Consider the following 18,182-nt stretch of genomic DNA (forward strand, 5'->3'; position numbering starts at 1 on the left):
CTTTAAAGTAAGTTTCCAATCTTTGCACCTCTTTGAAATCTCGTCAAGATCTCACTGAATATTTATGCAGCTTCTTTCAGACAGTACTCCAACATAGGTAACTGCAGCATCTGCAAAAAGTCTGATGTTACTATTAATATTGCCTACTCACCAAGTGGCGGCAGGGGAACACACACACAAAAGGATTTGACTTTTGCAAGCTTTCAGAGCCAGTGGCATTACATTGTATTATCAATAATTGATTATTTCCATTGTTATATTAATATTGTCTAAAAGGTCATTAATGTACAACACATATAGCAAGGGTCCCTACAAACTTCCCTGGGGCATACCCGAAGTTACTTTACATCTCATGATGACTCTCCACCCGAGATCACACGCTATGTTCTCCCTACCAAAAAGTCCTCAATCCAGTCTCAAGTTTCACTTTATACACCATATGATCATACTTTTGACAATAACAACAGTCATTCTTATCCACTGTACCCATTGAACACTGTGTAAGAGAATTTGTAACTTCATATCTAAATGCCCTTATAATATTGTGTAATGTTGATTTTTTTTTTTACAGAAAGGGGAAAAAAAACAACAAAACCATTTGTAAGATGGCTGTGTGAATAAAACTAATTTAAAGGTAAAAAAAGAGGAAATAAAGAAAAGAGGACATATAATTGAGTGACCTTTTTTTCCGCTTTCAGACACCTGGCCAATGAGATGAAGTTGTACCACTTCCATCAGTCTCGACATTTGTCAAAGAAGTGCAGTTTGTAAGTATTCTGAAACATTGACTGACGAGTACGCACTGCAGTTATGTGAATATTGACTGAATTCTGTCATGTTGAGAACTTGGATGACACAGTCTGTGTTTTGTGAGGGGGAAAAAGCTTTCATTAACAAAGATCACAGAAGTTAGTCTGTATTGTTGACAGTCGGTTTCAACAGTTGGAGCTGTCGTTTTCTGGTCTTAAGAAATTTCTGTGATGAAACATGTGCCGTTGTGAATTTGTAGCTTATGGATAAAACCCAGCACATTATACATAGGTTTTTCAAAAACAAAACCATTTACAGTTAAAAAAGCAGCTTGTGCACACGAGCATGTTCACATACATAGCACTCGCAGAGGCTCGTTAAGTCTTAAAATGTACAGTATACATTAAACTGTAGTTGCACCATATACTTCGGCTGAGGTTTGGATCCACAATGTGTGGAACATTTCTGCAAACATAAACAGATGTGCACTTTGCTGTATATCATGTGCTTCAAGAATTAACAAGCCTCCGCGAGCACTGCTTATGCAAACGTGCTCGTGTGCACGAGGTGCTTTTTAACTGTAAATGGTTTTATTTTTGACTAAATTATGTATAATGTCCTGCATTTTAAGCAGTGCAATGACAGTGTGGCATAAGGTACAAGCTCACAGTGGAACATGTTTCATAACAAAATTTTTTTGAAGACCAGAGGATGACAGTTAGAACTGTCAAAACCGGTTGTCCACAATAAAGACTAATTTATGCAATATTGGGTATTGAAAGTTTTTCTCAAGGAATAAATATTACTTCTGTTCCTTATAGCTATCACAGAGAAGCTGTATGGATGCAGTTTCATATCATGTCTGCTACAGTGAAAGACTGAAGTTGAAACAAGGCTGCTGGATAGACACAGGGTGTATATACCCCAGGCTACTGGGAAATCTTGGGAGAACACAGGAATCTTTAAGATTTCTGATAATTTTTCATTGTTTTAGTTTCCAGTTAAATTTTTGTAATTTTGACGAGTAAGAACTGATATTCGTAACAAAAATTTTACTTTGGCCCACTACAGCAGGATAATATTGCATAAAGAAAATATAAATGAGAGAATAACACCAAAATGAAATTTTAGTTGCAAAGAAAGTGCGCCATTTACTACAAAACAAAGTGCACACACAAGTGTCTGCCAACAGCAAAATGTGTTGAAGGCTTTAGCATGAAAACTGTGTTATATTTTGTAACAACAAACTGCTTTCAATGAGTATGATGTCACAAAAGTTTACTTTTATAACAGGTCATGGGAAAATATTGAGGATGGTGGTTTGAGAAGCATTATTTACGAAGTAAATTTCCTATTATGCAAGATGACTTACGTCGCATGTGAGAATCTGTGATTAATTTCTTAAATCACAGAACGTTTGACTGTCACTCAAAACTTAACACTTTGAAGGACAGCCGTGTAGAAAAATTTTGAATCTAGAAGACCAGCCATTTATGCCATTATTTAAATATTTCCAGCATATTAGACTGAGTAACACCTTACAGTGGTTAGCACACTGGTCTCCCATTCATCAGGACGACAGTTCAGGCCTGCGTCTGGCCATTCTGATTTAGGTTTTCCATAAAAAAAACTCTCCGAACAGGCCTCGGAAGGCTCAACGGTACCGAACGGCCGCCGTGCCATCCTCAGCCCACAGGCGTCACTGGATGCGGATATGGAGGGGCACGTGGTCAGCACACCGCTCTCCCGGCCGTATATCAGTTTACGAGACGGAAGCCACTACTTCTCAATCAAGTAGCTCCTCAGTTTGCCTCACAAGGGCTGAGTGCACCTCGCTTGCCCACAGGGCTTGGCAGACCAGATGATCACCCATCCGAGTACTAGCCAATCCCGAAAGGGCTTAACTTCGGTGACCTGATGGGAACCGGTGTTAACAACAGCAGCAAGGCCATTGGCTAGGTTTCCCATGATTTCCCTAAATCGCTTCAGGCAGATGCTGGGATGGTTCCTTATTAAATGGCATGGCCGACTTCCCCACCCTTCACCTATCCGATGGGACTATTGATCTCGCTGTTTGGTCCCTTCCCCCTAACCTACCAACCAGCCAAACAACCAACCAATCAGCGTATTTGTGTTTGATATATCTTGTCTTGAAAGGTAATACACTAAAAAAGGACAAGCTTAGTTTTTCATATCTGTTTTATTTCTGTCATAGATTACAAATTATGCAATAATGGTGGCAAAAAGTAAAATTATCCTTCAAAAGCAGTTCGAGGTGAAATCTTGAGCAATTTTCCATGTAACTGGCTTTTCTATGGAAAAGTTGGAGTCCTTGTCAAAGGATCCATCGTATCCTAAAAAAAAAAAGGCAAAAAGCTTTCGATGACTGGTATATTGTAGGTGATAGCTTATCTTTTCATGTAGCTATACTGAATGTATGTTAATTTAAACCATTAACTTTTCCTGTTTGCATATTCGCTCTACTTAACAGTGATGTTGCTATTGGCCGACTACAACACAAGTCCTGTGCTCTGAATATCTGCTGTCATTGGCTGGGGAGTACTGTAACTTGAGCTATGATTGGTGGCAATGGCACATCGCAATCTCGTTTTCGGTGCTTCGAAAGATACCGTGCTTTAATTGGTGGAATTCGTATTTATACATTTGTAATTTGAAAATATGTGCTGTACATGATGCTGCGCATCAAATATTTTTCCAAAACAAGTTATTTTTTGCTGAAGTACCGGGAAGTTCTACCCTTGTATACAATACCTTTACAATTCAAAGGATTTGTCAGTTCGGCAGCGCCAAGGAAAAGTATATTGTCACTTAACACAGGGAAAGTTTATTTTTAACTGGGAAATTTGGGAAAAAATCCATCGCCCCCCCTCCCCCTCCCGCCTCCTTCCTTGTCAGCGTATATACCCTGAGACAACATTGGCCCAGTATTACTGATATGTTTGAGAGCGCCAACCATTATATAATTATTGCATGTGCTGTTCAAGATATATGAGACAGACAAACTATCAGTTTAATAACTCATGAAACTTCCTGGCAGATCAAAACTGTGCGCTGGACCAGGGCTCAAACCAGAGATCTTTACCATTCTCAGAGCTTTACCTCTGCCAGTATATCTCCTACCTTCCAAACTTCTCATTCAAAACCTGTGGGACTAACACTTCTGGAAGAAAGGGTGTTGCAGAGACATTGTTTAGCCACAGCCTTACTCAGGAAGTTTCATAATGGCATACACTACGCTACAGAGTGAAAATTTGTTCTGGTTAATAATTCATGATATTGTCACAAATAATTTACAGAAGAATGGAAAAATTGGTAGAAACCGATCCCAGGGAAGGTAAGTGCAGGTTGTGGAGAAATGTAGCGGTATGTGAGGAAAAAATGACCCTGTGATTTATATTAGAAGATTGGTTAAAGAAAGGGAAACCTGGATTTATAGCATTTGCAGATTCGGAGAATGCTTTTGACAATGCTGACTGGAATATACTCTTAGAAATTCTGTAGATAACAGGGATAAATTATAGTGACCAAACAGGTATCTGCAACTATTACAGAAATCAGACGGCAGTCACAAAGATTTGAACGACGTGAGAGGGAGAGAGTGGTTGGTAATGGAGTGAGGCAGGGTTGTAGCCTATCCTCGATGTGTTTCAATATGTACGTAGAGCATGCAGTAAAGGTAACCAAGGAGGAATTCTTAAATGAAATTAAAGTTCAGGAAGAAGAGATAAAAACTGAGGTTTGCCGAAGACACTGTAATTTCTTCAGAATCGACAAATTAGTTGGAAGAGCAGTGTGGTGTGGGATGTGTAATGTCTTCAACAGAGGCTGTAAGATGAACACCATCGAAGGTAAAACAAGGTCAGTGGAAGGTAGATGAATCGTGATCTTGAGGGAGTTAGATTAGGAAATGAAATGTGTTTTTCTATCTGTGGAACAAAAAGCTGATGATGGTCAGTGAAGGAGAATATAAAATGCAGACTGTTAGTAGCAAGAAAAGTGTTTTGAGAAAAGAGAAATTTGTTAACATCAAACTAAAAGTATAAGTGTTTGGAAGTCCTTTCTGAGGGTATTTGTCTGGTGTGTAGACCGGTACTGAAATAAAACATGGTTGATAAACAATTCGGACAAGAAGAGAATAGAAACGTTTGAAATGTGGTGCTCTGGAATGATGCTGTAGATCAGGTGGGTAGATAGAATAACTAATCAGATTCGCCAAAAAAGAGTTTTGTGGCTCTGTTTCACTAAAAGAAGGGTATGGTTAATAATACTCATACTGAGCAGTCACCAGTTTGGTAATGGGAAAGTAACTGGGGGGGGGGGTTAATAATTGGAGATAATGACCAAGGTTTGGCTACTGCTAGCAGGTTCTAATGGATGTAGGTTGCAGTATCGTGCATAGGTGAAGAGGCTTGCTCAGCATGGACTAGCATGGAGATTTGCATCAAACCAACCTTTAGACTGAAGGCTGCATCATCAACAACAACACACTTAATATTAAGGAAATTTAGAAACCACACATTATAATAATGGCAGAATCTTCTTTTTATTTTTGTTTCACCCGACTTTGCGATATGTTAAATTAATCACTTTTTAATGTTTTGTGCCTTTCTGTTAGTAGCTCAGTATTGTTTCATCCTTTTGACCTTGCTTTCCTATCTTCTTCAGAGATGTGGATGTTCGTTAGGATTTGATTTTGGAACTTACCCCCCCCCCCCCCCTCTCCTTCCCTCCCTCCCTCCCTTCCCTCCCATTGTGTTCTTTTCCTCCTCTCTCTTTTTCTCCGTTTTATTTTTGAACATAGCTCTTGTGATTCGGAGTTATCTGAAGTCCTTTTCCATTTCAGTAATCCATTTTTTTCCTGCAGAAGTAGTCATAATTTATTCAGTTGATCTATTTTGGTTCAGAATGAAGATGTATCCATAAAAATGAATTCTTTTTGTCCTAATTGTGTCTGAGAGTTTTTCGGTAGTTGGGTAAAGGGTTTCATTTTTGGTGCGGATTAATTTTTGTGAAATCTGGGGTCAAGAAACGTTTCTAATACCTTTGTTTCTTCTACTCCAGTCTTTCAACTAGGCCATGGTTGGTGATGGTGTTTCAGCTGCATACAGGGCTTCTGGTTTGACTACTACACTGTTACAATGCTTATTTTTGCATTCTGTGAGAGGGACCTTTTGTTGTATGTGTTTTTTGCGAGATAGAAGACCAGATCAACTTTACTTCTAATTTCCATTGCCTTTTTCTCGAGCCCTTTCCAGCTGATGGATTCTGGAATGTACTTGAGTTCTTTGATTATCTCTACTTTTTGTTGTCCCACTTTAAAATGTTGTGGTGGGTTTTTTATGTTTGTTGTTACATTGGTCTTTTTGAGGGTTTTGAGACCTTGAGACCTGTTTTTTCTGTTCAAGGGTCTGTTCTTTGGCTATTTCCCAGGTCTCAGCTAGTAGGGTTATATCATCTGCAAAGGCTAGATAGTTGGCTTTGATGCCTTTTGTTTTGTGCTCCTAGGCAGATTCCACTATCTCTGTGTTCCAGTCTCTCCAACAAGTTTTTCTTGGGAGCACTTAACTAGCAGTGGGGGATTCCATCTCCTTAGCTTATACCAGTTTTTATTTCAAAAGGGTTAGTGTTCTCCCATGAATTTGGCTTTGGAATATGTGGTGATAAGGGTCTCTGTGATTGGATTTAAATTTTTTGTTATCTAGGGCTAATTCTTTTAGTATATATAAGGGATTCCTGGTGTATTGAGTTTCATGATTTTAAAAACTCAATGACAGTCATAACATATCATTTTGCTCTTCATTTTTGGTATGTCATGAAGTTTTTGAGGTTTAGTGTTTGTTTTGGGCAGGCTCTTCCTTTCCTGAAGCCAATTTCATATACTTCAAGTTAATTGTCTAACTGGGATTTTGCTCTGTTTACTAAGACTATGGAGAGTATCTTGTATGTTATGTCTAGGGGGAGATTCCTCCATAGTTGTGATCTGCTTGGGACACTTTCTTATGGAGTGGGTGGACGAGGGCCGTCTTCGATTCATCAGGGGTTTTTCATGTATTCATATTTCTTCAAAAAAGTTGTGGTGAGCGTCTGTGACATTTTTTCCTCAAAGTTCAGCTCGATTTGGTCTCTCTGAGACCTTGTGGTTTTTGAGATTTGAAATGACTGTAATTCCTCAGTGATGGACGGTTCAGAGTTAGGGCTGGTTGTCGAGCTCTTCAAGACCACTTTTCTGTGTTCTTCGTAGTTGAGATGGTTTTGGAAATATTGGAAATTGTTTGCACATATTTCCATTTCTGTTTTCAGTTTCCAAGTTCAGTGGGCTGTATTTGGTTATTTTTCGTTTAAAATTCGTATAAAAGTTCCTTGTGTTGTTTTTTTATGAAGATCATTGACTAATTTGTTTTCCACTTGCAGATAAATGACCAAGTGGATGAAGCAGCCACACTCTCACCGGTCCAGATATTCCCCAAAGAAGAGGAAGGTGTAAGTATTCATGAAATACTGACTGTCAGTTACACACTGAAGTAATGAGATAACTGTTAATTGTATTTCATTTACCAGTAGTAGAAAACGCATATACATAACATTTCTTATATACTATAGTTGAAAGTCAAACTGGAGAATACACATTATAATAAGCCACAATTGTACTGTGTATACACACACAGATTAGGTAGATATTTCTAAGGGACTCTTTGCAAATGATACAGTTGTGTACAGTGATTTCACATAACTAGAAAATTATTGTTAAATGCTGGAGGACTTGATGATGTGCATGTGGTTCAGGGACAGGCAAGTGAAGTACTGTAGATGTGTAAATAGATGAAAAGACTGTCGTTGCTCAGTTACTGGAAAAAGGACACAACCAGCAATAGCTGCAGTTTCAGGAGAAATCAGATGGCAGAAAATTCGTGCTGGACTGGGACTCAAACCCGGATCTCTGGGACTCAAACCCGGATCTCCCGGTTTATGTGTTAGGTCGCCATAACCACTTTGGCTATCCGTAGAGGAGTCATGACAAGAAACACCTCCATATGTCGTCATCTGTGCGTCACAACCTGCACTCTTGCACTTTTTTATAGGGATTGGAAAAATTTACGTTTCTGCTTCAAAATGCAAAATTACGTTTTAGATGCTATTTTGTAGTAAATTGTATCCAGATGAACTATTTTATCAGAGATAATTTGAAATAGCTTGATTCCTGCATAAAAATATTGAAAATGTAACCAGTTTTTGGTTAATGGTATTGTGCATGTTCTGGCGAAGGCCAATTTGTAAAGGTAATGTGTATAAGAACCTTTCTGCAAAATGAAAGTGTACAAATGCAACAACACATCAGTGCACTAAATGATCTGATGCCAGGCCAGTTGTGGGCGGTTGAATGGTCTATTTAAGATACGTGCTGTGTAATACAATGTAGTACTCAGTTGTATTTTATAACAAAGAAATGTGTACTTTTGTTTGTTAAAAAAGCCCAAAATATGGTTTAATGTGGTCATTTCTAAAGTGGCAAATTAGGAGGAGTATGTTTTGAGCAGTGGTTGTATCGAATACTGCTAGATATCAGGCCTGCACTGAGTCGTTAACAATAGTCCGCTAACATCAGCGAGCAGTTGAAATGTAGCTTTCCCCCAAATATTTTGTGTCATGTGTTGTTTATTGTTTTCTGATTTTGAAATAAGTGAAGCTACTAATCCTGATCTGTTATGGATTTCGATTACGAACCTTACAACGTTAGAAGAGATGGGTGATCCCTTTGACAATACTGTTGGCTGTTACCATGTGAAAGGGAGGCGGGGTTTGTTTCTGCGCACCACTCTTCTTCCCTCTGGCAGTCAAAATTCTAGTTTGTTTATGCTTGTGGTCATCTGTCACTATAGCCTGTAGTGTCTGCACTATGTGCTATAGCAAAACAAGATTTGTAACATTTTTCGACTGTGCCAAAATTCTTCTCCTAATATTAACATAGCATTATGATATGTTCAGTTCAGCTTCTATGCTAACTGCCTTGTCTGTTCTGTCTGTAGCATTGTAAAGCATGGGTCGCACACCTATGAATGCCCACAAAAGATAGAAATTAATAGTTTGTATATTTTGTTATCATCGAATTGTGCAGAAAAGAGAGATAATGTCCAGAAACACCTTAAATTAGAGACGCATTCAGCTCACTGTCAGGAAAAAGCTGTGGCTTTTCAACAGAACAATCATTTTTAAATTCTTAAATATAGCCAAATGAAGAAAACATGGGCTAGTTTGGAAGAAAAAGATTTTGGAAGTTTTTGCAAAATCAAACATTACTGTCACAAAGTTCCCAATCAGCACCTTCCTGTAGCAGTCAGTTTCAAAGAAAAAAGGCTTTGCTTATTTTCACTCACGTGACAACCTTTGAGGTAGGTGCATCTAATCATTAAAAGAAATATGAATCTCAACAAAAATAGATGCGAATTTTGCCAAAAAAGAGAGAGAGAGAGAGAGAGAGAGAGAGAGAGAGAGAGAAATTCCAGTACGTGGGGTACATATAGAAGTTTGGGCCTGGCCAAGAGTTGTGCACAGATAGCCAAAACAGTTAAGGTGACCGGTTGTGTAAAGCAGGAAACCTAGGTTCGAGTTCCAGTATGGCACAAATTTTAGTTGTTTTCATTCCATTATACAGCTGATGGTTGTCCGTATTTGCAACTGCAAATATGTTTTGTGTATTCCATGTAGGCTGTGGTCAGCACAGTGCTTGTTCTTTTGGGCATGCATGTATGTCCAAAGGAACATTGCATCATACTTTTAACAACACAGGCACTGCAATATCATAAAATGTCTGTGTTTATACAGTGTCTGCATCGTCACAATATAATGCTCTTCAGACACGCATGCCTAAAAGCTGTGGATTAACATTATGAAATAAATCTACTTATTTCATATCTGCATTGATGTCAGCATTTTGTTACACACAAAAGTTTGTGCCGGACCAAGACTCGAACTCAAATTTTCCACACGTTACGAGCGTTCACCTTAACTGCTTCGGCGATCTGAATGTTCCCCCGGGACTGATCCAGACTTCTATATATCGTGTAGTCACATCCCGTATGCCCACACAATTTGCGATTCTCGTGCAGGGAGAGAAGAGTGTTATATTGTCATTTTAGCCTCTCGTTGGTGCATATTTGTAATATGCGAACTTTTTCACAACATTATATTATTGTATATAAATTAGTTGTCAGTTGACAGCTCCCACCGGCAATACACGAATGGGACCTGTGCTGGTTTTGCAGGCTCCAACCCTGTTGGCAGTTCCACTGTGCAAATCATTGTTCTTGCTGGTACTCAAGTAGCAAATGTATTTTAATGTGAAAATGTTGTCTAAATGAAGAAAAAATGTAACCCTGGCTCTAATGACAATTAACAGCACTACGGAGGTCTAGATCGTAGTCAACTTAGAGAATTTTTATGTACTTTTTGTAGGAAGTACAGACATCAAACTTAATACTTGCTATGAGTTAAATGTTGAGAAAATTTCAAAACGATGTCATCCTCGAGCATTATGCACAAGTCTCTATAGACCATATGCTGAAGCTGTGGCGCGATCCCAACCGAGGGATGTTTGGTGAAGACTAGGGACCGTATTATACGCATTTGCATGCTGCATATGCATTTGCATATTTCGCTCCTTTTCACCAGTTATTGCATATTTTAATAAAAACTGGTGACGATACATATTTCACTCTGTTTACAATATTTTAAAAATTGAGACGGGTAGTCTCTAGCTCTATCTAGTTTTTATGTCTCACACATTCACCGCACCTAAAACTGCGTGTAATAGCTAACCGAAAGCCCACTGCATGGCGAAATCATTACAGAATAGGAACAGGAAGAGGCGTACAGAGTCAGTGCTCCTGTGCCTGTGCCCCCCGGTTAATCCCCCCCACTGTCCCGCCGTATGCGTTCGCAACAAATAAATTAAATTACGCGAGCTTTTAGTCGCACATCCGCTGTTTCAGTTTAGCTTTCTGCTTACTTGTACACAGTTGAACGTGTTAATGATGTGCAGTGTATAACGTGTCGTGTGCCATACCACCCGAAAAAAGAATGGTCGTTTCGTGGATAGCTGACCGTCCCGGAACATTTACGTATGACGGAATTATTTTATGTTTTCAAGTCTGTGAAAAAAAATGTTTTGTGCAAAAAAAAAAAAAAAAGTTTCAAGTAGATCAGCATGCCGAGACAAATCTTCCTATCACAGGAATGCAGAAGAAAAGGTGATGACAAAAATTTCTGATAACAGCAAGTTGCAGTAGCAGGGACTTGTCCAGAGGTAACCAAAAAAGTCTGTTTAACATGGATCTGTGCAGAGCATTCATTGCAATCAATATTCCTCCTCACAATCTTATAAATTCTATCCTCTAAGGCTTCCTGCAGAAATATTGCTTAAATCAAAATATACCAGATGAATCGACATTGTGTAAAAGTTACATACCGACAATGTGCGTAAATGTTCTGGAAGAAATACGCAATGAACTCGAGGGCAACATGATCTGAATTTCAGTTGATGAAACTGTAGACAGTTGTGACCTGTACTTTGCAAATTTAATTGTTGGTGTTTTAAAAGAAGAGCCTTCTTCTTCCTATTTAGTGTTATGCAAAGAACTTGAAAAAATAAATCATTCTACGATCACTAGATTTGTGATTGAGGGTATTAGAAAAATATATCCAGAATCTTCTGCAGATGCAAGTGTGTTTGTGTTTATTTGAGATGCTGCTCCCTACATGATCAAAGCAGGAAAAGCCCTCAGAGTATTTTATCGTAATTTGATTCGTGTGATGTGCTTTGTTCACTGAGCACATCGCCTTGCTGAATGTAAGTAAACTGATTTCACCCACAGAGAAAGTGTTTCTAAAGGCTCCTGCTCGCATCAAGACCTACAAAGAAAAACTACCAAATGTGCAATGATTATAAAGAGTCCGCCTCGATTGCAAATAGAAACCGGATGTTCGCCTAGGTTTTGGTGCAGATAACCACGCCTTCTTCAGAACACACTAAAACTACAAACTGCGTAAATAGGCATCGCCCAGCATTAATACAGTTTGTAGTTTTAGTGTGTTCCGAAGAAGGCACGGTTATCCGCGCCGAAACCTAGGTCAACATCTGGTTTCTATTTGCAATTGAGGTGGATTCTTAATAATCATTGAATTATTCCAGTCGTAACTCATTGGGGTACGTAGGTTGAAGCTGTGTCATTTTACAATGATAATTTCAAGGCCATTATAGGGGTAGTAAATGACTTTAATAGTGCAGAGGCTTTGGCAGTTTGCCAATCCAAGGAAGCTATTAATGATTCCGGTATTAAAAAAGACATTGCTGTGATTAGCACTACTTTTCCCATATGCCTGCAAGTATTAAAAAGCTTGAAACTCAAGGTTTGGCATTGAATGAATCTATTCAGTTAATGAATGAAATTATTCTAGTGAACTGCTCATTTTCGGAGGTATTCCCGAGAAAACTTATAGAAAAGTTTGAAAACATTTTATACAATAACCCAGGCTTTGAACCCTTGTACCATATTGATAGTTTTATTAATGGGATGGGTGAACTTTTACCAGAAACGGTAAGTGCCAACATAGCACCCAAATTCAAATACTGCCCAGTCACCTCAGTTGATGTAGAACGGTCCTTTTCTACTTATAAAAATGTCTTAAGTGATCAAAGACACAATCTTACCACCAAACTTTTGGAACAGTACTTGTTTGTATGTATTTACAATAGTAGAAAAATGTAAAATAAATTGTAAATGATGCTTTGGTCCAATAGTATTAATTAAAAGTTAATGATGTTAAAAATTTCATGATTGTGTGTTGTTTTTTAAATAAAATATTACTGGGTTTTTGAGTGTGACCCCCCTGCGTGCAGTATATCTCGAAGTTGGTCCTGTACGTATCGATTGTTTTGTCGTGACTCAACTCACATCGCGTCTGTTTGTTACCGACAACAATAGTGAAGTAGGAACAACTCTTGAAATACAGTATGAGTCCTCATTTTGCAAATTTTTAGAAATAATCCCAGAAAGCCTCCCCCCCCCCCCCCCCCCCCCCTTCCTAACCTCTACCAGAAATTATTCAGAAAGTGATATCAACATTCTAAATGTACCGATCTTTGGCATGGCTGGCACTCTTCCTCGTAATTGATATGCACAGGTTCGACTTTGAGATGTGATGCACACAGTAACTCCTGTGTTTTTTTATTATTTGATCTTGCAGATTTCTGCACTTTCTGTGCATTTTTAAGCATTTTTCATGCATATTTTAAGATTTTTATGATGCGTATAATCCAGTGATGACACACCCACAAGAATAGCATTTTAGAGCAGTTTTGAAAAAATTGTAAGCTTTCATCAACCTGAAGGTGGTTTTGAGCAGCACAGTGCTCTACTAGGGACAGTCCTACTCAAGGCCATACACCATTTCCCTCCTCTGACCTTTGAACTCATTCATCTACAGTTTGTCAACTCCAAACTGTGGTGGAACTTGCCGTTTTTCACAATAACAGATCCATCAGGAGGTTAAGGAAGTGATTAACGACAAATAAAAACGTGTAGCTACCTCAGCTCGTACACCACTCTTCACCTGTCTGTCAGCGATGTCGCGAACGACCGACGGTGGAAAGATGGTGTGCTCCAGCAGTCAGTACCTCGCTACCTGCCATGGCGCGAGCATCAGTGTGTGTGCAGATAATGGATGTGTGTTACTTAAAGTAGCAAGCGGGATTATGATATTACGTGTGTTATCAGTTGCTTGTCTTATTAATGTGCTGACTAATAAAACATTATTATCTCAAAGTGTAGTGTTTGATTAGCTGCAAAGGTGTTACTCATTCTGGCACGCTGCCAGCTTCATACTGTATTTACTTGAGTGTAAGACGCCCCTGAATATAAAATGGCCCAATTTTAAAAAAATTTTTATTTATTCAATTTTTTAATGAGAGGCTCCTTGAGAGAAATTTATTTTTAACAGATTCTGATTAACTAGAATTACAAACTGTTTTATACACATAAAGTATCTGCCAAAAAGGTAACCTTATAACTATTCTAAACTTTTGCCATTTATTGATTGTCTAAATTTTGATAACACTCGGAGAAATAAAATAAACAACAAGAAATTGTTCACATGAATTTTTGGACTGTTTTCTTTTCTGCCTTTTATGCTTACAATCCCTGTAGTGTGTGCTACCACTATTTTGGGTCATCACCATCATCAACCTAATGGCACAGCCGTGAAATTTATACCTTCATTGTCACAAACATATGGCTGTTTCTTCAGAATATGTGGCTATTTCTGGGGTGGTTGTTATGTTGGAATTTGAGAACACAGCTATTTTTCCCTGTATACATACTAGATTTCACCTCTATGCTGAGATGAGTATGTTACAATCCCACTTCCAAACATGTCACCTCCCCCCACTCTGTGTAGAACCACCTGATATACCCCCTTTCATTCTTGTCATACGTCACGGAGAGTGTTGACAACATTGCAGCAAGAAACACAGAAGTACATCACTTGCCTAGATCTAGGCTTTTGTTGTCTTGTGCAGAAATGAATACTATTGTTGAGTATTTGTCCAATTTTAAAGTCAATTCAATTCCGACTACAAATGCATTTGGGCAAACTGCAGTTTAAACACAGTAGATGTTCATACACTGAAGTGCTGAAGAAACTGGTATAAGCATGTTTATTATAACACAGAGATTTGTAAACAGGCAGAATACGCCGCTGCGGTCGGCATTGCCTTTACGAGACAACAAATGTCTGGGGCAGTTCTTAGATCAGTTACTGCTGCTACAATGGTAGGTTCCCAAGATTTAAATGAGTTTGAACGTGGTGTTACAGCCAGTGCATGAGTGATGGGACACAGCATCCCTGAGCTAGCAATGAAATGCAGATTTTCCTGTACGACCATTTCATGAGTGTACTGTGACTATCGGGGATCTGGTAAAACAGCAAATCTCAGACATCACAATGGCTGGAAAACAGTCCTGTGAGAACAGGGGTGATGACAACTGAAGACAATTGTTCAATGTGACAGAACTGCAACCCTTATGCAAATTGCTGCAGATTTCAATACTGGGTTATCAACAAGTGTCAGTGTGTGAACCATTCAACGAAACATCATCGATACGGTATTTCGGAACCGAAAACCCACTCGTGTACCCTTGATGACAGCATGACACAAAGCTTTAGGCCTTGTCTGGGCCCGGTCAACACCAACATTGGACTTATGATCACTGGAAACATGTTGCCTGGTCGGACGAGTTTTGTTTCAAATTATATACAGTTATGGAGACAACCTCATGAATCCAAGGACCCTGCATGCCAGCAGTTGACTGTTCAAGCTGGTGGAGGCCATTAATGGTGTGGGGCATGTGCAGTTTGAGTGATATGGGACCCCTGATAAGTCTAGATATGACTCTGACTGGTTACACATACGTAAGCATGCTGTCTGATCACCTGCATCCATTCAGGTACATTGTGCATTCCGACAGACTTGGGCAATTCCAGTAGGACAATACGTGGTAATTACAGCAGGACAATGCGACACCCCACACACCCAGAATTGCTACAGAGTTGCTCCAGGAACACTATTCTGAGTTTAAACACTATTCTGAGTTTAAACACTTTTTCTGGCCATCAAACTCCCGATCATTATTGAACATATCTGGGATGCCTTGCAACGTGTTATTCTCAAGAGTTCCATTTCCTCACACTCTTAGGGATTTGTGGACAGGCCTTCAGGATTCCTGTTGTCAGTTTCCTCCAGCATTACTTCAGGCATTAGTAGAGTCCATGCCACGTCGGGTTGCGGCACTTCTGCGTGCTCGCAGGGGCCCTACGTAATATTCGGCAGGTGTACCAGTTTCTTTGGCTCTTCAGTGTAGAAAGCAAAAGTAGTTGGTATAGATTACCACGCATAACAACATGATGAAATTTGCTGTGGGCTCAGTGCTTCCCTCCATGCAATCATCATAGCTCTCAGCCAAGCTGGTGTCACTGTTCTCCTTCCAAGCTTGAGTAACTGTCAAAAACAGACTGCAATATCTGCTAGTATGCAGGTCATATGCAACAACACCAACTAATATGTAAATAAAAGATTGCAATTAAGATTCCGTTCCACTCTCGAAGTTTTGCTCATCCCGCGATCTATTGACGTCTGTCGGTACTATCTCCACAACGGGTCTTGCGACTGTAATTTATTTTTGCTTCGACGATTACAGTCTATTTAATATGATCTACTTCCTTTGTTAGCCACATCATTCTATATTAATTTTCCTTCTTGTTTCAACTGAATTGCACCAACATGGTATACAGCTGAGTAAAATCAGGTAATGTTTTTACATGGTATTGTAATACATGAAGATGATTGTGTGGTCAACTGAAATTAGTCTTCACATTTTAATGCTTTATAGTGCACGGGATCTAGACATTAAAATAGTTTTTACTGACTTGAGCTATTAATACCTGCTGGGTCGAAATGGAAACACAGTTTCGTTCTGCAATGTGTTTCTGTTGTTTTAGAGGAGGACACCAGACAGCGAGGTCATCGGTCTCATCAGATTAGGGAAAGAGGGGGAAGGAAGTCGGCCATGCCCTTCCAGAGGAACCGTCCTGGCATTTGCCTGGAACGATTTAGAGAAATCACGGAAAACGTAAATCAGGATGGCCGGACGTGGGATTGAACCGTCGTCCTCCCGAATGCCAGTCCAGTGTCCTAACCACTGCGCCACCTCACTCGGTGTGTGTTTCTGTCGTGGCCGGATGACGGTGGGTCGAGTGGTGCCGCTAAATGACTGCCGCATCTGGGAGTGTGGTGGCTCATCAGTTTGCACGAGGGCCACACTGTTTTGGAAGACTTGCAGTGTTGAGGGCTGCAATGTGGCGACATCCCTGTGTCTAGTGGTAGCCTGCATTGAGGTAGGCTGGCTTGCACCTGGACGTGGACAGTGCTGTGTCTACCCCTTTAATCTGGAGAGTGAGTGTGCTAGTGTTGTGTCCTGTGAATGGATTTGAGCCTCAGAAGGGCGGTTCTAGTGCTCCACACAGTGGACCGTGTCAGAGGAAAATGTGGTACGTCATTGCCAGCTCTCTGAGAACAGAAGTAGCCTATTTTCAGTGCCGTGTTGTTCCACTCGGTAAGTAAGTGTGGAGGGTAAGAATTGTAGAGGGAAACCTAGGTGTAACTACGGGAAGCAGGTCCGAAAAGATATAGATTGTGGTAGTTGTGCGTGAAGAAGAGGTCTGATTGGGATACACCGATGTGGGAAGCTGCTTATCTGTTGCAAAGCCATTGTACAGCAGGCATGTGAATCGGTACTGAGGATGTTATGCCACCAGTTGTCAGACGTGTGATACTTTTACCGCAACATGTTTGGGACTATGTTACCTCATTATTGAGTGCTATAAAATATGGAAACGAGTTAAGAAATCACAATACTACACATACTGACCCCTATAAAAATATTTATATCTCCCTTTAATGTAACATACCATAAAGCTTCTGTGCCATTAGGCATCATCAGCAGTAAAATCCAGCAGCAAATGTGCATTGTCATACATAAAACTCTTCTCAGAACATCTCATATTGGCACGTTACACTCTCGAGGTACAGTTTGCGTGTTAAATTGGATGACATTAGTGTCACTTTAGCGATATCTCCTCAGGGAACAGCAACAGATTTATTCGAATTAGCGGCATTAGGTTTAATGTTTTCAGTTGCCTTCCATATGGATGCACACAATGAAACACAGGTGTAGTAATTGTTTTTAGAATCTTTAGAACTTTTGATTTTCATAAATTTTACAGTAGAAAGTAACATTGTTGAGGGCTCTGACATATGCTTTGCAGTCGAGTGCTATTTTTGGTAGGTGACAGCAGCAGCTTTAGTTTAACAACTGTGCCTTGAGAGTATAACATACTTACTTGAGATGTTCGAGGAAGAGTTTTATGTTTGACAGTGCATGTTTGCTGTTGCCTTTTGCTATTGATGATGACGCTTAATGACACAAGAGCTTTGAGGTACAATACACTGTGGGCCGACATAAATATTTCAGTATAGGCCAGTTGGTAGAGTGTTGTAATTTATTGGTGGGTTTCCTTGTTTTATAGCACTTGATAAATGCGTTGTGGTAAAAATACCAGACATTTGACCACTCATGGTGTAACATACTCAGTACCATTGGGGTGCAGAGTAAAACAAAAGTCTTTTGAATGAAGACCACAGCAACATGCAGTTGACATTGATGAAGTTATAATAAGTGACAGATAATTATTATTCACGTATGGGCCCAGTAGGACCACACGAGGTACAATCCATCAATGTCACGTTTGATGGTTGACCTTTCTTTGTGCCCAAATTTGTTTCATCCTTTCAGAATGAAGTC

General features: G+C 39.6%; 1 long non-coding RNA gene across 1 annotated transcript in view; it reads left to right on the plus strand.

Annotated features, from left to right (window-relative positions):
• Nucleotides 1-621: 621 nt before the first annotated feature.
• Nucleotides 622-18,182, plus strand: part of LOC126427394 (uncharacterized) — a 46,806-nt gene continuing 29,245 nt past the window's right edge. The window contains exons 1-2 of the long non-coding RNA XR_007576663.1: nucleotides 622-767; nucleotides 7,183-7,251. This is a non-coding gene — a long non-coding RNA (uncharacterized LOC126427394). The remainder of the gene's footprint in view (nucleotides 768-7,182; nucleotides 7,252-18,182) is intronic.

This window comes from Schistocerca serialis, chromosome 11 (assembly GCF_023864345.2).
Source record: "Schistocerca serialis cubense isolate TAMUIC-IGC-003099 chromosome 11, iqSchSeri2.2, whole genome shotgun sequence".
NCBI lineage: Eukaryota > Metazoa > Arthropoda > Insecta > Orthoptera > Acrididae > Schistocerca > Schistocerca serialis.